The sequence below is a fragment of the Brassica napus genome, chromosome C9, assembly GCF_020379485.1.
Source record: "Brassica napus cultivar Da-Ae chromosome C9, Da-Ae, whole genome shotgun sequence".
Classification (NCBI taxonomy): Eukaryota; Viridiplantae; Streptophyta; class Magnoliopsida; order Brassicales; family Brassicaceae; genus Brassica; species Brassica napus.
In genome coordinates this window covers 41,584,625-41,611,445 of record NC_063452.1, presented here as the reverse complement: position 1 = coordinate 41,611,445, position 26,821 = coordinate 41,584,625, and the positions used below count along the sequence as shown (strand labels likewise).

General features: G+C 36.4%; 1 long non-coding RNA gene across 2 annotated transcripts; it reads right to left on the bottom strand.

Moving 5' to 3' along the window:
* Window positions 1–18,151: 18,151 nt before the first annotated feature.
* Window positions 18,152–21,412, bottom strand: LOC106414062. 2 transcript variants are annotated; one of them, XR_002660978.2, is made up of 3 exons: window positions 19,689–19,936; window positions 18,660–19,612; window positions 18,152–18,580 (listed from the first exon to the last, which is right to left on the bottom strand). It is a non-coding gene; the product is annotated as an uncharacterized LOC106414062 (long non-coding RNA). The 2 variants fall into 2 exon arrangements; XR_002660977.2 differs by having other exon boundaries at window positions 18,660–21,412.
* Window positions 21,413–26,821: the final 5,409 nt, after the last annotated feature.

The window sequence follows — 26,821 nt, the reverse complement described above, 5'->3', positions numbered from 1 at the left end:
AAGAAAGATATGAAATTTACATATATTAAAAAGGTAGAATAGAGAAGATGAGCATGTGACTTCTACCTAAGAAAAACACTAAGCGGAATCAAACTATTGAATCCTGAGAAAACTAAAAGTGATGACCATGGAAATTTTACCTAATAACAAAATAGATAAACAAGCCATTTTTCAAAAAAAAAAAAATAGATAAACATGTCCACTGCAAATCAACCGGAGTCGATAGATGCTAAGAGAAAAAGAACTACTAAACTTCTCTCGATTGAGGAAGAGATAGATAGATATAAGTAATTTATTTATTATTAAATATCATTCATTTATGAAATGTATCTACTTTTTTATTTTCATAAACAATAATTCCAGTTTAAATATTAGTTTCAGTTTGAATATTAAAGTTAGTGTAAAATTGCTAATTAGGTTAATTTAGTCATTTCACAGATAATTAAGTATAGATTTCAAAAAGAATAATAAATGGTATAGTTTTCACAATACAATCCTATTTACATGTATTTTTCCAAATTTTCCCTTGATTAAAACATTTCTAGCCTAATAACTTGATTAAAACCTTTTTAGCCTCTATTAGGCCTGGATGTTCGGGGGTCCTTCGGTTTCTGTTTGGTTGATTCGGATTTTCGGATTTTCGGTATTATGTTCATAAGTCTCATTTGGATTTTACTAATTATTATTGGGTCGAGTTCGGTTCAGTTTCTTCCGGATTCGGATCGGATTGTAACCAATGTCTGTAATCATCCAAATTTTTATTTTTAAACCTGAAAATTTGACGAAAATTCAAATTATATAAATTATTCACAAAACTAATTAAAAAATAGTTAAACTATCAAAACTAACTAAAAATTATATAAAATAAAAAATAAAACACACTACCAAAATCTTTAGAATACTATAAAATATCTAAATTATCTTAACATATATAAAAACATTAACATATTTAAACTAATTTTGGATATCTTCGAATCCTAGTTCGGATTTCGGTTCAGGTTATACCAAAACCGCAAAGTACTAAACTCATAAGTTCCGTTCAGATATTTTTGTATAACAATTGGAATCCAATTTTGGTTTTTTCGAATCAGATTTAGATAGGTATTTCGGCATGAAATAAAAACGCCGAAGCGTATCCTCTATACATGAATTCAGCTGATCACGGGAGTTGACTTTTTGCATTTTTTAATTGTTTTAAGTGATTAGTGTGATGTTGCTCTCTTGTCAATTCCAAAATCTGAGTATTATTTTGTTTCACCATTTAAAATGTTCCACCAATAGGAGTTGGTAGTGAAAAGTCATCATCTGAGAAATTGAAAAAGATGTGAGACACGCGTCATTAAGTAAATTAAACGTCGACAAATGTTTGGAGGTTGTCATCATCTAACAATGTATAGAAAAGATGTCACATTATTTTACAAACAAAACTGAAGAAAGCCCCACGAAGGATGAATGGAAGATGTCCTTGTCTTTAGTACACCAAAGAATCTCTTCCTAAGAGCAAAATTATCATTAAAAACTCCAAAGAGTTTACTAAACAAAAAAATATAAATATTTTAATAAATTATAATTACATAAACTATATTATTAAAACTAAAGTACAAATAGAACTAATATTTTTTTTAACAAGTTATTACATTAATTATCTTTCTATTTTTAACTTAATTTAACAACTTTATTAATAATACTAGGACCGGCCCGCACAACGGGCGGAACTGTAAATAAAAAATAATTAGAATAGCTAGAGTAAATTTCTATTATAAAACTTGATATATATATAAGTGACAATTAGTCAAATGCTTTGTTAGGTTAAAACTATACTATATATATTATTTATTTGTGCTTATATTATACTGTAAATTATTGATTTATGTCTATTCTTGCTTATATTTTACTATTCCAAAAAGGATTAAATGTCCATTGAAATGGTGTGATTTCTGATTAAATATTTTTAACAAAATGCAAATGATCACAAAAACGTACGAAAAAAAGTTTACAGTAAAATATATTTCATATTAACTAATTTATAATGTAAACTTTGATTTTAATAGTTGCATTATATTTTTAATAACGATTATTCTGTAATAAAAAGATAACAATATTTGATTTTTAACTATATGTCAGTTGTGTGTATTAGATTTTATCATTTTTGGGTTGTTTGAGAAGAAGGGATTTTTTAAAATTCAGGATTGTTGACTTTAAGTTCCACCGGGAGACTTAATTTATGTATATTATTGTTGCTAAGTTGATTGGTTATAATTTTAAAAATTATAATCTTATATATTAAAACAGAAGTCACAACCTTGTTTCATGTGTGATTTTTTTAAAAAATGGACCTATTCATAGAAAGTCATATTACATTTAATCTATAATCTTATCATTTAAATTTTGGGTCTACTAGAAATTTTTATTGGGCTATCAATAGTTGGATTTAAACAATAGATGATTCATTAGATTTATAGATAGTATAAATTAAATAGATATAATTTAATGTTGAAATACTATACCTCCATATGTTAAATATTAAAATATTTATCGATGTTAACTTTTAAAATTATAAAGACTTTTTTTTAAATAACAAAAATCATATTATCTAACAATGATTAATCTTTACTAACTTAAACCAATGAAAACAAATTTTAAACTATATAGTTTATTTTAAAAATTAAAAAAAAAACTAAATGTTTAATTATTTACTCGATAATATAAATCTATGAAGCGAAAATTTTAATTTTTTAAAAACTTTCTAAATTTGTGAAATGATACAATATCTTTGAATATGACAATAAAACAATATTTTACTAATCTTTATATATATATTTACGATTTTAATAATGAAATAATAATCCGAAAATATATATATAGAAGAAGATACAACTACATGTGAAAGTTTGAAACAATCTATTCAATGAAAAAATATATTGTAAACTGATTATGTTTTAAAAATTGAAATATATACCAATTTAGAATTGAAAACAAAATATTTATATAAAAATAAATGAAAAAAAAAATCTGCGCGGTTGGGCGGGTCGAGATCTAGTTTATTTTTAAAGTAAGAATCGAATTCTCTTGCTTTAAACACAAATTGTTTAGTTTGTTTTGTAGTAAATACATATGATATTTGACACAAAATGTAATCGTAGTTTTTATATTCTTATATATTTTATGTTAAATGGTAGTCTCTCTAATCGAACCCAATAGAAATGTTGTCAAGTTATTTTCTATATTCGTTTTTATATATAACCGGCACCTTTTGCAAATTCTACAATTCATATTGTCAGTCTTTAAAACACAAACCACAAAGGATAACACTATTTTGTTTTTGATATCACTATTACATTTTTTCATGCGTTTATATTTATGAGGTTATGTGACATACCAGTTACGTTGATTTATTTGAAATGTATTTATTTTAATTGATGTGTACAATTAAATTAAATAAAAATAGTTGAAACTAATTGTTTGACTTCGGCATCCACCACACAAAAAAAAGAGGCTCTCTCTCCTTCCCTAGTGAGAGAATTTTCTCTCCAATCTTCTAATTTTCTTATCAAAACTTTATCTTTCAGAAGGTTTAGAGTTTGATTTGTGGGAGTGAGAGTCAGTCTTTTTTGTTTGCCAGTTTCGGTACTTCCGTCCGGTTCTTGTCTCCGGCGGTTGATCAGTTCCTCCGATGACTGTACGGCTCTGCCTCCGGGAAGCGACGGCTTTCATAGCGCCGGCTTTTGTCTCCGGGAGACGATGTCTTTCTGGAATCGTTCTCGCCGGCACCGCTCGATCTACGATTCAGTTCTTCGTTGTCCGACTGCCTCTCACTCTGAACCTCCGATGATTATCCTTCCCAATTGATTTGGTTTTTGCATCTTCAAGCTTATCTGTATCTTTAAAGATGTCGGATCCTTTCATGCAAGATAGTCGAAGATGTATGATCGATTGTAGGCGTCGATGTTCTTTCTCCGAATTGTAGATCCACCAGTTTTGGCTCTTCGGTTCGAGCCCCTGTGAAGATTGGTTCTTCCCTGGTTCATCTTCGTCGTCGGCGGAGTTCCGTCACCTCCTCTGGTTTCGGTGGAAGGAAGTGGTTCCTCGTCTTGACCAGTGTTCATTGATCTGGGCGATCCACTACAAGAAAACATAATCTTAACGAGGGCGGTTTTCCTCGTTATTTCGTCGTAAAAGAGGCTTTACGACGAATTAGCGAGGAAACGCGTTTGCTCGTTACACGTCCGTCGTAACACATATTTCCTCGCTAATTCGTCGTAACTTAGCGAGGAATATATTTCGTCGTAAAGACGAAGTAGAACGATTCGTCGTAAAGACGTCGCTACAATTCCTCGTAAGGACGTCGCTACTATTCCTCGTAAATAACTCGAAAACAGTTCCTCGTAATCTACACGTAAATACCTTGAAAGATTTTCCTCGCAAAATACACGTAACAACCACGAAATGAGTTCCTCGTAAAATAGTCGTAAACATTTCCTCGTTATTTCCTCGTAAATAATTCCTCGTAAAATACTCGTAAACAGTTTCTCGACATTTCCTCGTAAGATTTCCACGTAAAGAGGTCGTACTTTAGCTACGAATTTACTTCGTTTTTATTATTTTACAGAATTTTAAAATATAATTAAAAAATAATTAAAATTATTTAATTTAATAATAAATTAAAATTCAAAATAAAAATAAATTCATATGAAAATATTTTATAAATAAATAAGTTTTGAATTTATATAATACAACAACAAAAAAAAAACTAAGGGTCGTTCATCGCCCGGTAGAATTCATCACTCCTCCTCGAAACATCCGCCTCGTTATGTACGTCGTCGGATGACTCGCCATGAATGGGATGTTGTTGTCGCATGTTCCTCAACATGGACTCCCATTCCGGATTTGTGGCCGCAATAACGTCCAAGAAGCCCTCGACTCCACCCATACGAGATTTTGTCGCGGTCAACTCGTTACGCAGCTGAGCGGACTCTCTACGCAGCTCCGTGACCTCATCATCCCGTCGCTGACCATAAGACGATGTCGCTCTCGGAACATCATTGACGGAACCAATACCCAACGTCCGTCCCTTTTTTTTAGGGACAACCTTAAAAACAAAAAATAAATATTGTAAGTAAATATTTAAAGTTAAATTAAATGAATAATTAAAAATTAATTTTTTTGAAAATTTACCTCCTCGTAAATCTTATCCACTTCAAGTGTGGATAAGGTGACGGGTAATCCGTCGGTAGACTGCTGGGTCAGCTGAGTCTGGCGGTCTTCAACCCGAGCAACTACGTCGTTGTAGATTTGCTCGGACTTGCCATCTACAAATACGCCCGCCTTGTTCTTGTGGGTCCTCTCGTAAAGTTCCATAAGAGACGGGAGATGTCCCGTCTCTTTGGCCTAAAAAACAGTTAAGAAAGTTAGAATAAATTAATATAATTATTAAAAAATTATTTAATAAAATATTTAATTACCATTTCCAAACGGACACCGGCGTGGGGTTTTTGGCCCGTAGTGTGAAGCATCGGCCCGTTCCCGTGCTCATCGACCGTGTTACGGGAGTTAGAGCAAGCCTGGGCGATTCTAATCGAATCAGGAAGGCGCCAATAACGGATGAGGCCATCCCACACGTCCGTGGTGAGCTCAGCGGGTTTGCCACGCTCATACCCCTTCACGATCCAGTCACCCTTCCAGTTGGAGACCGTGTCCAACAAGCGAACTTTCGCTTTCGCGTTAAACTTCTTCCTCACCCTCTCAGTGATCCCCAAAGCCCAATTATATTTTTGCTGTTGGAAAAAATAAATTAACAATTAGTTTTTTAGAAAGTATATATATAAATCATGAAAAAATTAAAATATATATAATTAATTAATAGAAACTTACAGCGTAAATTTTGAACCACGTCTTTCTGACGTAGTGAGGCGTCTTACTCCAGTTTGGATGTGGCATGGAGAAGTAACCCTTGATCGTGTCGGTTACGTCCGATGCAAGACATCCGTCAACCCCCCACCTGGAAAATACAAATTTAAAATTTAAATTATTTTTTAATGTTATAAAAGATATTTAAACGAATTAAAAAAATTAATGCAACATACCACAACGTTCCGTCCGGTCGGTCTGGGTCGATGACTGGTAAACCTTCTCTGCCTGGCAGACTGAGAATGTCCTCTACCGTGTACTGCGAGTAAGGAGCACTCGGAGGCACCATCAGATCAGGATGAATATCAGCGACCATCGGAGGTGCCATCGGAGGAGGCACAGGAGGAGGCATCGGAGGAGGCACATGAGGAGCCGATGGTGCACTAGAAGAAGTAGACCCAGAGACTCTCTGAGTGTACTGAGTCTCGGGGACAGTCTCCTGGCCCGAAGAACTGGGAGCGGAAGAAGAGGCCGGGTCTAAACGACTACCCGGCTCACCGAAGATCTCTCTATAATGGGCAGTAAGTCTTCCTTTTCGAACCTGGAAAAAAAAATGAAATTTTTGAAATTAACATCAACAATATATTTTCCAACATTATCCACCTAATCAACACTAAATAACATAAAATCCGCAAACCTATCTAAATTCCCTATACGAACCACCTAATCTATCCTAAACTAACCAAATTAGAGAGGAATCAGGCTTACCATTGCTACGAAATGGAGAGGAAGTAGAGAGGAAGTAGAGAGGAAAGAAAGAGTGAGCGGTCGGGTGTATATATAAGATTACATATCGTCGCAAATTCGTCGTAAATTTACGACGAAATAGCGAGCAGTTACAAAGGCCCGTGTTTTTTTTTACGAGGAAATGGCGAGGAATCACAAAGGTCCGTGTTTTTCTTTACGTGGACTTTACGACGATTTTGCTTACGTGGAATTAACGTGATTTATGTTTAAGTCTTTTACGTGGTCTTTACGACGATTTCATCCTACGTGGAATTAACGAGTGTTATGTTTAAATCCCTAAAACCCGAAACCCGAAACCCGAAACCCCAAACCCCAAACCCCAAACCCCAAACCCGAAACCCCAACCCCGAAACCCCAAACCCCAGATTCCTTATTTTCTACTTCATATATTCCAAACCCCCATCTTTAATTTTCTACTTCATATATTCCAAACCCCAAACCCGAAACCCGAAACTCGAAACCCGAAACCCGAAACCCCAAACCCGAAACCCGAAACTCGAAACCCGAAACCCGAAACCCGAAACCCGAAACCCGAAACCCCAAACCCGAAACCCGAAACTCGAAACCCCAAACCCGAAACCCCAACCCCGAAACCCGAAACCTCAAACCCGAAACCCCAAACCCGAAACCCGAAACCCCAAACCCGAAACCCGAAACCCAAACCCCCATCTTTAATTTTCTACTTCATATATTCCAAACCCCCATCTTTAATTTTCTACTTCATATATCCCTAGAGCCCCAAACCCGAAACCTGAAACCCGAAACCCCATACCCCAAACCCGAAACCTGAAACCCGAAACCCGAAACCCCAAACCCCATATTCCTTATTTTCTACTTCATATATTCCAAACCCCCATATTTAATTTTCTACTTCATATATTCCAAACCTCATATTTAATTTTAGGTTTCGTCGTTATTTCCTCGTTGTCTTACGTGGTTTTTACGACGATTTAATCCTACGTGGACTTTACGACGATTTCATCCTACGTGAACTTTACGACGATTTCACCTGCGTGGACTTTACGACGATTTCATCCTACGTGGACTTTACGACGATTTGTGCTTACGTGGAATTAACGAGTGTTATGTTTAAATCCCTAGAATCAGAAACCCGAAACCCGAAACCCCAAACCCCAAACCCCATACCCTAAACCCGAAACCCCAAACCCGAAACCCGAAACCCCAAACCCGAAACCCCAAACCCGAAACCCGAAACCCGAAACCCAAACCCCAAACCCCATACAAAGGTCCGTGTTTTTTTTACGAGGAAATTGCGAGGAATCACAAAGGCCCGTGTTTTTTAATACGAGGTATTAACGATGATTTAGCTTACGTGGAATTAACGAGGCTTGCTTTCCTATAAATATACCCACAACCCTCATTCTCAAACCACACACAAACTCCCAAATTACACCCTATCTGAAATCACATTCCTTAGCAAAATCCTATTCAAATTATAAATATTTGAAAAAAATAGGAAAAGGATAAGATATTAGAATTCATGTGGGCGAGACTTACGTATTATAATTGCTGGAAGTCTTGCCACATGTTATTCTGGTATTTTGATCCTTTTCCCTTTTTTTCTAGTTTTTACACTACGAGGTATTTACGACGATTTCTGCTTACGTGGAATTAACGAGTGTTTTGTTTAAATCCTTTTACGTGGTATTTACGACGATTTCATCCTACGTGGTATTTACGACGATTTCATCCTACGAGGAATTTACGACGATTTGTGCTTACGTGGAATTAACGAGGTTATGTTTAAATCCCTAGAATCCGAAACCCGAAACCCGAAACCCCAAACCCGAAACCCCAAACCCCAACCCCCAAACCCAAAACCCAAAACCCGAAACCCCAAACCCGAAACCCGAAACGAGTGTTATGTTTAAATCCCTGAATCCAAAACCTGAAACCCGAAACCCCAAACCCCAAACCCCATATTCCTTATTTTCTACTTCATATATTCCAAACCCCATCTTTATTTCCATTCCAAACCACAATTCCCACATTTGCTTATTCATAAAACAAACTCCCACATTACCTTATTCATAAAACAAACCCCACATTATCTTATTCATAAAACAAACTCCCTCATCTTATTCATAAAACAAATACATCAATCGGATACATCGACATTCTCGTCATCACTAGAAACATCATCATTTTCATTAAACTCGTCTTCAACAGCTTCGTCTGTGGCATCATCGGTAAGATCTTCGTACTCGTGATTATGCGGATCAATGAGAAGGATGTCATCAATTTCTTGTTCAGGTTCCTCGACTTCATTTATCTGTTCTTCTTGCAATGGTGGTTCTTCTCCACTGATGATTCGTCCTCGAGGTGTAACTTTGATCACTGCTAACCAATTTATACCTGAATCTCTCATCCGAGGGTATGGAAGGAAGCTAACTTGGTCTGCTTGTGAAGCTAAGATGAAAGGCTCGAATTTGTTGTACCTTCGTCCACCGTTGACATCAACTACACCGAATTTGTTAGACCGAACACCTCTGTTGACGACGGGGTCGAACCATTCACATTTGAAGAGGACGCATTTCAGCTTCAGTATCCCTGGAAATTCGACTTCAATAATCTCCGTCAAGATCCCGTAGAAATCTGTTTCCCCTTTCACACATATTCCATAGTTACTGGTCGCCCGCTGTCTACCATAGTCATATGTATGAAAAGTATAGCCCGTGTGAAATACATCTGTGATGTGGTGACCTTTACAAGTGGAGATTGAATTACTTCGTGTAACCACTTAGGATAATCTGCATCGTCGTCGTCATAATCAACCTGCAAAAATAAAGAGAATGTTAATGAAATACAGATAATGTATGAAAAAAAGTTTTAGTTAATACCTGATTCCGCAACCACTTAATGAAGTGTTGATCTTTCCTTTTGTCTACGTCACTTGTGGATATACCAGGAAATGTTTCTTCGACTTGAGAAACAAATAGGCTGTAAAATCACATTTTATAGGAATGAATCTCTCGCAATTATACAATTATTTATAGTTATATGTGTTTCGAAGTGTCAATATATGTTACCTTTCAAAATAACGCATCAATGGATCTTCGCAATTGAGTAGAATATAGGTGTGTGCACTATGAGCGTCTTCTTCACTCGACCACCAAACCTCTTTACACTTCCCACCGAGTCGCCCAATCTGGCTAAAGATGTCTGGAACACCAGCAACTGCATATGTTGGCGCAACACCACCATCATCATATCTTCTTGGAGCTCTTCTCCGTGTACGTACTTTTGACGCAAAGTAGTACGATGTGAAGTGAGAAACTTCTTCCGTCAAACTTCCAGCAATTATAGAACCTTCAACTTTGGCGAGGTTCTTTGCTTTTCCCTTCAAATATTTCATGGCTCGCTCATACTGATACATCCATCCGTAATGTACAGGTCCACGAAGCAATGCCTCATATGGGAGGTGGACAGCTAGATGCTCCATGACGTCAAAAAATCCGGGAGGAAATATCTTCTCCAAGTTGCACAATAAGATGGGAATGTTCTCCTGAAGCTGTTCCACAACTTCTTCTTTAAGAGTGCGTGTGCTCAGATCCCTGAAAAATGCTCCAATGCCTTTTATATTCAAAAAAAAATTAAACACATTGTTAGTCATATATTATTTTGTAAATTATTGTGATATAATACACTACGTACCTGCAAGTGCTTCATGTACGTTTGTTGGAAGTAGCTCCGCAAATGCAAAGGGCAGTAGTCGTTGCATAAATACATGACAATCATGACTCTTCATCCCGGAGAACTTTTGACCCTTTTCAACACATCTAGAGAGATTCGAAACATACCCATCGGGGAACTTCACTTCTGATGCCACCCAGTTGAACAACACCGACTTTTTTTCTGAAGATAATCTGAATATCGGAACGGGAACTTGTCCATTGCTTTTAATATGTAACTCGCTTCTTGAGCAAATATCCGGCAAGTCCAACCTCGATTTTATGTTGTCTTTTGTCTTCCCTGGGACATTCAATATTGTATTCATGATGTTCTCAAAGAAATTCTTCTCTATATGCATCACATCGAGGTTGTGGCGCAGAAGAAGATCCTTCCAATATGGCAACTCCCAAAATATACTCTTCTTGTGCCAGTTGTGATGAACACCGTAAGAATCTGGCATATTACGAGGGACATGCCAATTACCACCCCAACGAACTGTTTCGTTAGCTCCGTAGTAGTCGATTTGCGCTTCAATTTGTTCTCCAGTTAGATATGGAGGAGGAGTGTCTCTCACAACCCTTTTGTGCCTAAACAAATTCTTGTTTCTTCGGTAAGGATGGCCAATGGGAAGAAATCGACGGTGACAATCAAACCAACTTGTCTTCCTACCATTCTTCAGTTGAAACGCATCTGTCGTTCCATTACAATATGGACAAGCTAATCTCCCATGTGTAGTCCATCCAGACAACATCCCATAGGCAGGGAAATCACTTATGGTCCACAAAAGCATCGCTCGCATCGTAAAATTCGTCTTCGTTGAACAGTCATACGTCCTCACCCCTGTTGACCACAAATCCTTCAACTCTTTTATCAGTGGTTGTAGGAAAACATCCAGGGACCTTTTTGGATGGTTCGGACCAGGTATTAATATGGTCAAGAATAGTAACTCCCGTTGCATGCACATCTCCGGTGGCAGGTTGTATGGAGTAAGAAAGACTGGCCACAATGAATATTGTCTCCCTGACATTCCGAACGGACTAAATCCATCTGTGCATAATCCGAGATACACATTCCGGATATTGCTAGCGAAATCTGGATGTACTTTGTTGAAATGTTTCCAGGCTCTTGCATCTGATGGATGAGTCATCTCACCATCCGTCTGAGTATGCTCGGCATGCCATCTCATCTTTCCAGCAGTCTGCTCTGATTGATACAATCTTTTCAATCTGTCTGTAATTGGTAGGTACCACATCCTTTGGTACGGTACCCTATTACGTCCCCGTCCTTGCGGCTTGAATCGTGGCTTCTTGCAGAATCGACATTCTTCTAGCTTCTCATCATCTCCCCAATAGATCATGCAGTTGTCGATGCAAACATCTATCATCTCCGAAGGCAACCCAAGACTATAAACCAGTTTCTGAATCTCATAATAAGAATCAGCAGACACATTGTCTTCCGGCAAATACTCTTTAAACAAGTCCGCCCATTCGTTCATGCAACTTTCAGGTAGATTGTGATCAGTTTTAATATTCATCATTCTAGCAGCTAACGACAATTTAGAGAGACCTTCTCTACAACCACTGTAAAGTGGTTGATTCGCCGCGCTTAACATTTCGTAAAACTTTTTTGCATCTATATTAGGTTCTTCATCTCCATCATGAGCTACGAATGCATCAGCTACCATATCATGAACCCTATCATAATCTACCATCTCCTCCTGCTGGTAACTATGTTCATTATGCAAATGATGATCAACCGGTTCTTTTTCCTGAAAATTGCTATTACTACTACTAGCTTCATTCTGATCATAATTAAAACCTTCTCCATGTTGAAACCAGATATAGTAATTTGCCGTGAAACCTCTATTTATTAAATGCTTCCAAACATTTTCACGGTTTGCCAGTTTCGAATTGTTGCATTTCCGACAAGGACAGAACATCTTACCACTTTCTTGGGCGAGCGGTGTTGAATCTGCTTGATGCATAAATGTCTCCAGACCCGCAAGGTATTCTTTCGTCACTCTCCCGTTAGCATCTCTATGCATATACATCCACTTCCGCAACTCGTAAATATTCCCGGAGCCAGCCATTTTTTTTTCTTTCACGTTTTTTGTTGTTGGTGTGTTTAAAATGATGTTTAAACATCCATATTTATAGGAAAATTCGAATCTGGTAGTTGTAATTTTGCTATGAATTTACGATGAAAATTAATTAGGTGGGCAAAAAAAACGTGTAACACCTATAAAGTTGGTGGATTCAAAAATTTCCTCGCTAAATACACGTAAACTATTCCCTCGTAAATACCACGCAAAGTTTACGTCGCTAAATACACGTAAACTATTCCCTCGTAAATACCACGCAAAGTTTACGTCGTATTTACGAGGAAATAGTTTTTCCTCGTAAAATACTCGTAAAGTTACATCCATTTTACGACGAAATATTTTTGTCGTTACGTTACGAGGAAATAACGATGACTTTAGTTTTTCACGTAAATTCGTCGTAAACTCGACGCAAATTTACGAGGATTGTTTTTCCTCGTTAATTTTCGTCGTTAACCATGTGTTTTCTTGTAGTGATCGTACACGTGGAAGATGACGTGTCGTAGCTTGCTTCCTCGACGGTTTACCTTTTGTGTGTTAGGCATGTGTGTTGGTCCTTCGTCTTTATGATAGTTGGGCTTCGTGTCACCCTTTTATTTTGTATTGTGTTGGGCTTAGCTCCGTTGGGCTGAGTTTCTTTTTATAAAATTCCAGAGATAAAAAAAAAATTGTTTGACTTCGGTGTATTTTTATAATATGTTGTTTTTTCATCCGAACTGGACACATAGAATTGTACAATAAGACATAGACGTCTCGTGCACAAAAAGACATAGACGTCTCCTGATATGTATTTGCTGATTCGACCTCTGCATGAATTTGCTGATCGCCTCCCATATCTCCGCCATTGTTATCATATTGATCGTATTCTAGATAATGCATATGCATGAACTTCCCATCTTACATATTCTTATTCGTCTTGTTTTTTGGGGGTTTTTGCCAAAACTAACCCACAACTTGATTTTAACCCCAAACTTATACCCAAACTTGAATCAAATGCAAAACTAACCTAAAAGCCTAGTGAAATTACAGCTCAGCCCCTTGTGACCAAACAAAAAAACAGAAGCCATTTTACGAATATAGCCCTAGTAAATCGTCTGAGTCGTCTGAGATGTTGGAAGTCGTCTGGACGACTGAAGTGTAAGTCGTCTGGTACCGGTTTATTTTAAAAATAATTTATAAATCTTGTAAAAAAATATTTTGATGCGTGAAAAATAAAAATCAAGTAATTATAAACAGTTTTAAGTGATATAAATTAAGATATGATAAAATTGATTTGTTTTGAAGATAGATGAGTGGAAGTAGTGAATCATGAAATACTTTGGTTTAGGAGTTTGGCAAACATATGTTGTAGTATTGTATGTATTGTTAGGGTTAGATTTTGGAAAACTAAAATGTTTTTTTCAAAAATTAGTTTTCACCTATATGTGTTTATTTATGTGTATAGTAAACACTTTTCAAGTTTGATTTGATTTTATGAAGTCTTTAATTAGATAATTAAGTTTAGGGGTTATGTTTAGGGTGTGGACGACTTATATTTCAGTCGTCTGTTGAATAATTTACTCGGACGACGTATATTTTAGTCGTCTGTTGAATAATTTACTCGGACGACTTACATTTCAGTCGTCTGGTGAAGAAATTAAAACAGATGACTTACATGTAAGTCGTCCAAATATTCCCGCCTAAATTTTTTTAAAAAAATTATTTTCCCGCTTAAATAATTTAAACCAGACGACTTACTTGTAAGTCGTCTGGAAAGTCTTCTATTTTAGTTTTCCGCTAAAAATATTTAATTTCCCGCTAAAATATTAAACTCTTCTGGACGACTTACATGTAAGTCGTCTGTTTTAATTTCTTCACCGGACGACTGAAATGTAAGTCGCCCAGGAAGTCGTCTGAGTAAAAAATATTTAATCTAATTGGATTTTTTGTCTCCCTATATAAAGAAAAATTTACACATTCTCTCTCCTCCTCTCAAATGGCTGCAACAAAAATGTAATGTTCATCATTCTAAAACTCTCCAACCTCTCTCTAATCTCTTTGACTTGAAAACACCAAACTTTATATGAATTTTTCAGTTTTGTCTCATGTATTTCTTACTAATCTATCTTTTTTACAGGTTTTTAATCAAATGGTACTCATCTTCCATTAATTTAAAGGTAAATCTATTAATTTTAGATATGTATTTTTGTGTGTTCTATAAATGTAGATTTATCTAATCTTCCACTCATTTTCTCTATTTTTAAGTCATTTGAACGTTTTTGGATATGCAGGTTTTTCAGATCTGGATTTGATATGCAGGTTTTTCAGATCTGGAAGACTTCTTGGACGACTTACCTGTTAGTCGTCTGGAAGTCGTCTGGAAGTCGTCTGGACTTCTTGGAAGTCTTCTGACAAAGTCGTCTGGACTTCCAGGAAGCCGTCTGGACTTCCAGGAAGTCGTCTGGACTTCCAGGAAGTCGTCTGGACTTCCAGGAAGTCATCTGGACTTCCAGGAAGTCGTCTGGACTTCAGGGAAGTCGTCTGGACTTCAGGGAAGTCGTCTGGACTTCCAGAAAGTCGTCTGAATTACATGGAAGTCTTCTGACGAAGTCTCCCTTTCATAATAGATCTGAGCGTTTTGGTAAGTTCTTATGTCTGATTTTTCTTCATTTGGGAACTTCTTGTTGTATAAAGTTCTTACCTTTTTCCCAAACTAAAACTCTCCAAACCCACTCTAATCTCTTTGACTTGAAAACACCAAACTTTATATGAATTTTCCAGTTTTGTCTCATGTCTTTCTTACTAATATATCTTTTTTGCAGGTTTTTAATTAGATGGTACTCATCTTCCACTAATTTAAAGGTAGATCTATTATTTTTAGATATGTATTTTTGTGTGTTCTGTAAAGGTAGATTTATCTAATCTTTCACTCATTTTTTCTGTTTTTAAGCCATTTGAACGTTTTTGGATATGCAGGTTTTTCAGATCTGGATTTAATATGCAGGTTTTTCAGATCTGGAAGACTTCTGGGACGACTTACCTGTTAGTCGTCTGGAAGTCGTCTGGAAGTCGTCTGGACTTCTTCGAAGTCTTCTGACAAAGTCGTCTGGACTTCCTGTAAAGTCGTCTGGACTTCCTGTAAAGTCGTCTGGACTTCCTGTAAAGTCGTCTGGAAGTCGTCTGAACTTCCTAAAAGTCTTCTGACAAAGTCGTCTGAACTTCTTGGAAGTCGTCTGGACTTCTTAGAAGTCGTCTGGACTTCTTAAAAGTCGTGTGGTCTTGTCTACTCAAGTGGAATCCAAGCTTGTCTTTGTAGAGGAATGATCTATAATAGTTTTGTTTGTGATCTGTTTTGTGAATTGCATGTCTACTCTTTTAGTTGTGAATTTTTGGTAAAACCAGTAATAATGTTTTCCAAGATGTATTAAATGTGCTAACAATGTGTTTACACATTTACAAATCAATGAAATAATAGACTTCAGTAGCCTTTTTCTTATCTTTGGATCTCTCATATGCAATAATAAACTCCAATGGCCTTTTTCTCATCTTAATAAACAAGAATGTTGGTAGCTTTATATTGATACAACATTTTAAGAAGTATTTTAACCCTTCTTCCAACTCATAACAATAGTCATCATTATTGTCTATAACAATAATACTTAAGAGATGGAAACAAACAATAGTAACTAGTCAAAGCATATCATATTTTATTATAAGTTTGCGTTGAAAAACTTAGTCAAATTTAGTAAAACTAAGGGAGAGAACATATTTTGTAAATATGAGTTTTACATATCTTGAAGTTACTTATCACTCTTAAAAATACAAGTTATTCAAAAACTAACGTAGAAGACTTAAAAACTAGCGGAGAAGACGCGGACGACTTCAATCTAAGTTGTCCAGACGACTAAACTATACGTTGTCTGGTCAACACAGAGGTTATTTTTGCAATTGACTTTGAAATCTGTTATTTCGGACGACTGAAAAATAAGTCGTCTACTATTGTTTGGCTAAAAAAAACTCCAAAAAAGCTAGACGACTTACATTTCAGTCGTCATAGGTTAGTTTTGCATTTGACTGGATAATTTCAGAAGTTTGACTTTTCTGGACGACTTACATTTCAGTCGTCTAGTGAAAATTAAAATAATAATATTTTTTAAAAAGTAGACGACTTACAGTTAAGTCGTCATAGGTTAGTTTTGCAATTGAAAAAAAAAACTTCAAGATTTAATTATACACAGACGACTTATAATTCAGTCGTCCACGAGACGACTGAAATGTAAGTCGTCCAGGATTTACGAGGTTTGACCAGAATCTCAGAAAAAAATCCTGGACGACTTACAAGTAAGTCGTCTCATGGACGACTGAAGTATAAGTCGTCTGTGTATAATTAAATTTTGAAGTTTTTTTTTCAATTGCAAAACTAACCTATGACGACTTAACTGTAAGTCGTCTACTTTAAAAAAAAAATATTATTATTTTAATTTTCGCCAAACGACTGAAATGTAAGTCGTCTGGGGAAGTCAAACTTCTGAAATTATCCAGTCAAATGCAAAACTAACCTAAGACGACTGAAATGTAAGTCGTCTAGGTTCTTTGGAAATTTTTTTGAAACCAAACAAAAACAGACGACTTAACTTTCAGTCGTCTCAGGTTACAAATTTCAAAGTCAATTGCAAAAATAACCTCTGCGTTGACCAGACGACTTCCAGGTAAGTTGTCTACAGCCAGACGACTTCCCAAGTAAGTCGTCTGACGAACAGATCTGGAAAAAAACTCGATGTCATACCTTAAATTGGTGAGATAAGTTCCTTAGCATACATAAGGCTTCTCCAAGCACACAGAATCACAAACGAAAGTGACCCACCCAGAATCGTTAGCTTCTATGACTCTATGAACCATAAAAATATTAGAATCAAAATCTTGGGTTTTTTTAGCTCATTGTGGAGAGAAAGTGAAAGATATGTTGTGTTTAGTTCACAAGAATGGAAAAAGAAGAAGGGTAAATCGATTTTGGGAGCATTAAGAGCTTCAAATTGGTTGTTCATGGTGGTTGTGGTATTGATGACAATGACAATCTTGTAATTACTTGAAGATGATGAGGGTGAAAGAGTAAAAATGTCATTTTCAAAAAAAAAAAGGAAAAAAAAATTGATGGCATTTTCGTAAATTATATGAATTTGTGGGGTGAATAGGGCAAAACCAATTTTCAAAAAAAAAGGAGGTTAGTTTTGTGTTTGACTTTAAGTTATAGGTCAATTCTGCAAAAAGTCCTGTTTTTTTTGTTTAAATTTAGTTTTGATTATATATTATCAATGTTTATTTAGTATATAAATATCATAATATGTATAAAATATAAGTAGTTAGACAGTTATAAAATTAGATATTTCCTCTGTTTTGAATGTCCTACATCATTTTGGTGTAAGAATGTGTTATATTTCTCACATGTTCTTGGTCATACATGTCATTGTTGAGCATCAAGCTATGACTCCTTGTTTTTGGAAATAATGCCAACACTAACCGGATGCTCAACGACAGATATACCATCTGTGATTCCATTTATATACCTGGACCTTTTCATCTGAAATCTGAGTTTTATTATGTCAACTATTGTTGTGTTTGTGTAGGTCAGGAACTAAACTCAAATGTTGCTCTTTTAAAGGAGTACGTCATGCCATTTGCTCTTTTTATTGCTGTCCAAGATGTGTATACAATTGTTGGAAGTGTTGATTGATGATAATAAAAGGATGATTTTTTTACAGACATTGGTTCTTATAACATTCTTTTTCTTTTACATGGAAGAAAATGTCTTAAAAGCTTCTAGTAAGGCTTTTTATCTCGTCTTTGAAACAAACCAACAATGACACGCTGTTTATTCTCTTATTATATGAATACACTTACTTACCCAGAGTACTTACTGGGTCCTTATCACTTTCAGCCATTTCCAATCAAAAGCTTATTTATAAAGAAAACTCCATGGTGGATGACTTGTATTAAACACTTGAGAGGGGAAGAATGTCACTACTATACATGGAGTTATGCCAGCTGATAACTTCCGTCAACAGTATATTGACATCGCCACCTACTTATGGATATATTTCGAGAAATAGGGAGGAGAGATGGGCGAACCCGAGCACTTGTACCATCACCACCTGCTACCTATCATCATCATCATTGCTACAAACTCAACAAATTCAATTCACATTGGTAATGTTAAAGATGTATAAATATTACACACCATGATCTGCATCTTTTGTCTGCATTCTCTTGCGCAATCATCCCCTTTCGCTGCAAAGGTCCCAAAAACGCCAAACCTTAACATACAAAATCATGGTGTTTCACATCTGTAAGATCAAAAACCTGTAAATGTATAACTACTATGAGCTCACAAGGCATATACAATTAACATAAAAGCAAGCAACAACAATGCAAGTTATAAACAACAATGCAAGTTATAAATTTTATGTCTTTTCATGGTAAGAAAAGTTGTAATCTTGTCAAGTACCATGAAAATTTGACACAGGAATCTGAATTTTTAGAGCCAAAATAATGTTTTCCACCGCTTAGAATCAGAGAAAGATAGAACACTAAGAATCTCATAGCTCTCAAACCCAGATAGATTTTACTTGTACCATAAACTTTAGAACAGAGTGATTCCATTCACTATATAAACCCAAATCTAGTGAAGCAGACTAAAGACCCTGTTCATATAAGAAAAAAAGTAGCGACCCATAACTATAATTAAGTTCATTTGAACCAACATCAAATCTAACTGAATAGTTAAAAAAATGGTGAGCTCGAAAGTTTCGCTCTTTGATATATATCTGATACAAAAAAAATCAAAATCAAAACAAAAGACACTTGGAAATGAAGAAACTTTCTGAGAGAAAATAAGGATACATAGATTGTAGGCTCATTTGGAAGTCATGGAGGAAATGAAACTACGCTGAGATGAATCTGTCTCACAAGGCTCGGTTTTACGTTTTCCAGATTAGAGTTGGCGTTAGAAGGTACCAATCTCGTAGTTGTAGTCTCACCGGAGACGTTTCCGCCTTACTTCTTCTGCTCATCAACAATCACAGAAGCAAGCTGCTCGCTCCGAGAGGGCTGAATTAGAAGGAAGAGTCAATGCCCCCTAAGATTGAACCGGCGGTGGAGAGATATCTAGACCGACTCCGGTAACGGCCAGTGCTTGAAAATACGACGACAACAAATCAGTGAAATGGAGAAGGGAGAAATCTCACACATATTTATACTGTAAAATCACCGCATTTCAGATCGAATCAGAGCATTGAAGACGACGTAGTGGAGGAGCGAATTGATGGGATTAAACACGAGCTCTTAACTCGGACCTTTTTGGTGAGGTAAAGCGGAAACGACATCGACTCGCCGTCGAAGGATGGGGAGATGCGACCTTCGTTTCTTGTCTGAAGATGATTAAGGTTACAGAGGTGACTTCTGTGCTTTCGGGCCGGATATGGATAAGCCCAGACACAGAACACCCGAACGAAGCCCACTACGCCGAAGACTTAATGAAACAGAGCGTTTAGCGTGAGTGGACACGTGGCGGCTCCAGGACGTGCGACTTTCCTATGTGGACGATAACGTGGAAGCCTGTGAGAGAAGCAAACAGTTTTTTATATATATAGATTACACTAATGATACATCACATCATTCATTATATTACCATAATAATAATAATAATAATACAGATTTTTATTTATTAGTTAATCAATATTAACTTTGTACCAATTATAACAATCAAAATATAAAATAATTGGGTTTTGCATATGGTTACAAGTTCGGTTTAGTCTAATTTACTATTTATTATCTTAGTTTCAATCGGCGAAAAACTACGTAACCAATCCACATAATTCAAAGACATAGTTTATGTGAACAAAATAAAAACCTAAATCAAAATAATGAAAATGTATTACATATATTATCACTTAATTTTTCACACCATATAACTATTTTACTAGATAAAAACTATTTTTATTTCTCTTAATTTAGCCAAACACATATAAAGAGTTTTTTTATTTATTTACAAAATCAGTTAAGCATGGACATTTGGATACCCATTCAGGTATGAATTGTTTCTTTTGTGTATCAGATTTTTTTTAGGTTTTGAAATTAGGCATCGTTTGGATATTATAAATTTATGTGGATTTTAAATTGGGTCTTCCTGGGTTTAGATGGTTTGGTGCTGGTGTATATGAACCTAAAATATGCAAATAACAAATGTATCTGAAACGGGTTCGAAATATTTGTACCATAAATAACTATATTACATGATTCAATCCGTATCTTTTGAATACAAATAGTTATATGGCGACACATCTAAAATATATAACACTAATCATTAAAAATAAATATCAATTTATAAAACGTAAGAACCAATATTCTCGCGGATGCGCGGTTCAAACTCTAGTTAAAAATTAATTGTAAAACACAAATTCAACCAATCAATAATCTACAAATATCACATGGAGTTCGAGTAAAATTCTAAAAAGTCTTAGAACTCTTCTCTATTCTCTCTCTTATCTTTTGACTATTTTTGTTTTTTATTCTAAGAATTTCATTTTAGAACTTTTTGTTGGAAGTGCTCTAATAAATCTATTCTTCTCTATTCTTTTTTTTTTTTGAAACACATCTATTCTTCTCTATTCACGCATGAAAAACTCCATGTGGTATTAGACTACTACTATATTTGAGAATTAGCTCAGTCAGCTTTTTTTAGTGTCTCATTAAAGGACCAATTAACTGATACTCTCGCCAAGCTGGTCACTCGCTCCTTACTGAACATACATTCTTTCAAGATAGGACTTTTTTCTGTTCGTTCATCTCGAGGGGGCATATAGAGATACACTTGTATCTCTCATGATATCAATAAGATATTCTCTTATATTATGTAAATATTTTGTTAGGGCTTTCCTATTGTAATCACTACAAGAAAACATCGTAATTCTGACGGACATTCTGACGGAAAATGAGATCCTCGGAATATTCCGACGAATTTCCGAGGAAATTCCGAAAAAACCCAAAATTTGGGTTTCCTCAGAATTTCCTCGGAATATACCGATGAAATACCGAGGAAGTAATATTCCTCGGAAAACACCGACAAATATCCGAGGATATATTATAGCCGTAAGAGAGCCGTTGAGGATTTTAAAAATTCCGAGGAAATCCCGAGGAAAGAGCCGTTGCCGTCGGTCGGAATTTCCTCGGTACTGTCGGCAGCATTTCATCTATAAATACCCGCACCCCCCCCCCCTACCTCTTCATTCACTCCATTTCTTCATCCTCTCACATACTATATTTACACACGAATTTGATTGAAAAAAAGCATGTCTTCTTCAAATTATTATCGTTCTTGGATCGATCGACCTCATTTGGATCCGAACACGAGATTTCTTACGGAAGAATACCAACGAGGTATAACCGAATTCATGGGGTTAGTTCAACGACAACCGGAAGCAGAAACGAGTATGTTAAGATGTCCTTGTTCTAATTGTAAAAATAGAAAGGTTATTAAAGAGTGGGATGTTTGGACTCATCTATATTTGAATGGGTTTACACGAAGTTACAAAATTTGGTATCATCATGGAGAAACTGATTATGAATATGGTAGTACTAGCGAATCTCAGCCTGCGGTTAGTTTAGAAGAACCAATTAGAATGGATGTAGATTATGGTGTAGGTACTGAGCAGATGGTAAATGATCATTTTAGAGGGGAAGATTTACCCAATGCAGAAGCTATGAGATTTTATGATATGTTGGATGCTGGAAAGCAACCCTTGTACGAAGGTTGCAGAGATGGTCATTCAGCTTTATCATCTGCAACAAGACTGATGGGCATTAAAACATATTATAATTTGGCTGAAGACTGTGTGGATGCGATTGCTGATTTTGTAAAAGGTATTCTACCTGAGGATAATGTAGCCCCTGGTTCATACTACGAGGTTCAGAAACTGGTAGCTGGTCTTGGTTTATCGTATCAGGTAATAGATGTATGCAGCGATAACTGCATGATTTATTGGAGGGCGGATGAAGAGCGGGTTATATGCAAATTTTGTGGAAATGCTCGTTATAAAGATACGAGTGGAAGAGTTCCAGTGCCATTTAAAAGGATGTGGTATTTGCCTTTAACGGAAAGGTTGCAGAGGTTGTATCAGTCTGAACGCACAGCGCAACCAATGAGATGGCATGCGGAGTATTCAACAAATGGTGAGATTAGACATCCTTCAGATGCAAAAGCGTGGAAGCATTTAAAATATCCCGACTTTGCGTATGAGAGAAGAAATGTCTACCTTGGATTATGTACTGATGGTTTCAGCCCGTTTGGCAAGAGTGTAAGACAGTATTCTCTATGGCTAGTCATTCTTACACCATACAACTTACCGCCAAACTTGTGCTTGCGACGAGAGTTTTTGTTTCTCTCCATTCTCGTTCCCGGACCAGAGCATCCTAAGAGATCACTTGATGTGTTTCTTCAGCCACCAATATATGAGTTGCAACAACTATGGGCTCAAGGTGCTGAAACATGCGATGTTTCATGTAAAGAAAACTTTCAAATGCGGGCAGTACTTATGTGGACAGTAAGTGATTTTCCAGCATATGGTATGTTATCTGGATGGACAACGCATGGAAGGCTATCATGTCCATATTGTCAAGATAACACTGATGCTTTCCAACTAAAACACGGAAGGAAAACGTGTTGGTTTGACTGTCACAGGAGATTCCTACCACCTGATCATCCATATCGTAGGAGTAGGAATTAATTTACGAAGAACAAGAGGGTGTTTGACAGTCCACCTCCGGAAATTTGTGGGGTAGATTTGTCGACACAACTAAGAGATTTTGGTGCAGAAAGGACGCAATACCAAGGTGGACATGTGCATTATCCGGTAGATCCTGTTGGAAAACTACATAACTGGCACAAAAAAGAGTATTTTCTGGGATATGCCATACTGGAAGGATCATCTGCTGAGGCATAATTTAGATGTCATGCATATTGAGAAGACCTTTTTTGACAATCTCGTGAACACGATCCTTAAAGTTCAAGGTAAAACAAAGGATAATTTGAAGTCAAGACTGGATTTAGTCGATATATGTGCTCGTTCAGAACTTCATGTTGATGAGAATGGTAGGGCTCCTTTTCCCATATACTGACTTGATGCAGAGGAAAAAGATGCGTTCTTTGATTGGATTTTAAACGATGTGGAATTTTCAGACGGTTACGCATCTAATTTACGTAACTGTGTCAAAAGAAAGGAAGGAAAGTTTATCGGCTTGAAGAGTCACGATTGCCATGTAATGATGCAGCGCCTTCTTCCGTTTGCCTTCAAGGAACTATTACCACGGAATGTTCATGAAGCAATTGCAGGGATTAGTGCTTTCTTCCGCGATTTATGCACGAGATCAGTGACTCTTGAAGGTATTGAAAATTTGAAGACTAACATAGTCGTGATTCAGTGCAACCTTGAGAAGATATTTCCTCCATCATTTTTTGATATTATGGAGCATCTTGTTATTCACCTGGCAAGAGAATTGGAACTTGGTGGTCTTGTGCAGTATAGATGGATGTATTTGTATGAGCGGTATATGTACCATTTGAAGAAGATTGTGAAAAATTATAGTAGGGTGGAAAGTTCTATAATCGCACAAATGATAAATTCAGAAAATTCAAACTTTGCCGAGTTCTACTTTCTAGCAGAAGTGCAGACCAAAAACAAAAGACCTGCTCGGCATGATGATAGAGGCGAATGGGCAACATATCATGTTACGGTTCCAGACATCTTCACAGATGTTGGACGACTTAGCGGAAAACCAAAGGACCGTCGACTTACTGAGCAGGAGCGCAGTCATTTGCAAACATATTTGCTCACCAACTGCGAAGATGTTCTTCAATATGAGAGGTAAATAAATTAGCTTACAAATTTTTATTTTAACAAGTTGAAATTTAAATCTTAATTAATTATATTATTGTCAACATATGTACATGATTTTCATGGCAGAAAAGCGGTTCGAATATAGATACGCCACAGAGGAGGAACTTGAAGAACTGAAGCAGAGAGAATTTTCTGGATGGATGTTTACTTATGTGAGTGCTTTAAACAAATTAAAATATTATTTATCACATATTTATACAAATTCACATATATTGATATAACATATATATATGTGCTATTAATAGGTGTCTGCTGGTATGACCAGAGGTGAAACATTTGACGATTGGATACGCGAGATGGTGCGTGGAGCAGAGTATGTTGTGAAGTCATATCCGAGATTTTGTACTCGAGGATATGCATTCACAACTCAAAAGAGGAGACGTTCGAGTACGACTTATGATGTTGGCGTTTGTTCTGCATCTGGAGATGATGTATACTACGGAAACATACGGGAGATTATGGAAATCAATTATCCGGGCATGGTTTGATTTCGCTGTACTTTTTTTTTATTGTGATTGGTACGACAACACTCCAGATCGAGGTGTGAGAACAGATGCATTTGGTGTTACATCAGTACATTCGAGGCGAAAGTTGCAATATTATGATCCTTTCATTCTTGCTTCTCAGGCCGAGGTCGTAGTGGTACGGGGAGCCACTCTCAGGGTTCGTCTAGCCACTCTCGGGGTTCGTCCAGCCACTCTCGGGGGTCGAGCAGCCACTGTCGGGATTCTTCATTTCCCGCTCCGGTTTTTGCTCCCGCTGCTGCACCCCCTCCCGTTGCTGCACCCCCTCCTACTGCTGCACCCCCTCCTGCTCCTCCAGTCGTTCCGGGAGTGATGACTGTTGCCCAGTTGGTTCAACAGCCCAGTCGTGAGCATCTTCCCTATCTCACTCCGTGTCCAAAGGGACGACGTCAAACATGGTAATTAAAAGTCTTTTTTTTCTTTCATTAAAATTTGATTCATTATTAATAAATTGTTTCTTATATTAGGTTCAACCGATCCGGGAACGGGATCAGCGCATGGATCAACAATATGATGTACTCGAACCTCAGCAAGGGATATCCGACTTTCACTCACTTCCCTGCCGAGGACCAGGAGATGTGGTTTCGTCAGTTTGCGGTAAGTATTCTAATTTTTTAACTTATATTTTTAATCTTTAATATAAAATTTCTACAAATTGTGTTTTTTTTTTCAGCAAGAGTTCACCTGGAATCCCGATCACACGAACTTTATCCGTGATGCCTTCGTCCATAAAGTTATGTACAACTATGGAAAGTAGATCTACGAGTGGAAGCAGAAGTAGCTCATCAACCAGGTTTTTTTTAATTTATTAAACAATTTTTTGAATTTATTAAACTATTTTTGGATTTATTAAACTATTTTTTATTTTTTTTATTAAAAGGTCCCGAAGTCGATCAACAGCACGGTCTGGAAGGAGTTGCCACTCTGGGGGATCGCTTGGTAAGTTCAATCTTTTTTTTTTTAATTATTTAAGTATTTTTATTTTATTTTTTATGCATTTCTTCTAATTTCTAATGTTTGTTTAACTTTTGTTTTTTTCAAGGCGGATGAAAATGATGGCGAGCCGGTTGATGATTTCATCCTAATGAAGACGTCGCATACAAACAAGCACACCGGGGAGATTGATGATGGTGTTGTGAGGGATGTGCTCAGCGTGATCGAAACTCAGAAGGAAGACGAAGAGACCCGTCTATCTCAGCTTCAAACCGACCTGGACGCCACTTCGACGGCTTCGACCAACTTATCCCGGATTCGAATCAACGAAATCGTTGAATCGGTATTTTTTTTATAAAAAAGTTCAATTCATTTATTTCTTTATTTTCATTTTATCATCTTTTCTATTATTTAAATTTGTTTATTTTCTATTTCAGTCGGTTCCAAAGAAGAAGGGACGTTTGGTCGGTTTGGGTCGTAGAGCCCGGTCGGTTCCTCCTTCTGCACCACAGCCCTATGTTGATCCAGAAGTGCTTATGGACCTGTTGAAGGACAAAGATGACCGCATAGCTGCGTTGGAGCAAAAGATGGCGGATCAAGAGGCGGGATGGGAGGCAACGAGGAAGCAGAACGAGCAAATGATGGAGATGATGAAGAGGATGTACCCGAACGAGCAGTTCCCGTAGTTTCTTTCTTTTTTTTTTCAAAAACTCTGAATGTTTTATTTTGGTATGTACAACTTTGAATATTATCTAATATGTTTTCTATTTCAATTTTAATTTTATATTTTCGAATTTCAATTAAAAAAAATAAATTTTTAATTTTTTTTAAAAAATTATTTTTAATTTTTAAAAAAAAATTATTTTTAATTTTAAAAAAAAAATTATTTTTGGGAATATTCCGAGGAAGTGTATCCCTCGGGATATTCCGACGACAACTTCCTCGGAATATTCCGAGGGCATATCTCCTCGGAATATTCCGAGGAAGAATAT